We start from the raw sequence: 287 nt of genomic DNA, 5'->3' as shown, positions 1-287 counted from the left end.
TATTTTTTACATTTAAAATAAATTAGAATTTTAAATAAATTTTAATTTTATTCCAATAATCTAATTTATTTTAATATTCCATTTTTATCCTCATCTTCCTCTTCTTTTTGTCTTTCTTTACACATTAGTAGGCTCAATTTTATGGAAATGGAAGGCATATGTGTGCTATTCTTCGATATGGATTCATGGGGGACTAAACATATATGTGGGACAGCTTTTTGGCAGTGTGAGGTAGAAGAACTCGGACCATGCGAGTTCTTTGGTTTTAAACTTTTGCATAACAAATC

Source organism: Arachis ipaensis, chromosome B02 (genome assembly GCF_000816755.2).
Source record: "Arachis ipaensis cultivar K30076 chromosome B02, Araip1.1, whole genome shotgun sequence".
NCBI classification, from domain to species: domain Eukaryota; kingdom Viridiplantae; phylum Streptophyta; class Magnoliopsida; order Fabales; family Fabaceae; genus Arachis; species Arachis ipaensis.
The sequence above is the reverse complement of the archived record's forward strand: the minus strand, read 5'-3'. Positions refer to the sequence as shown.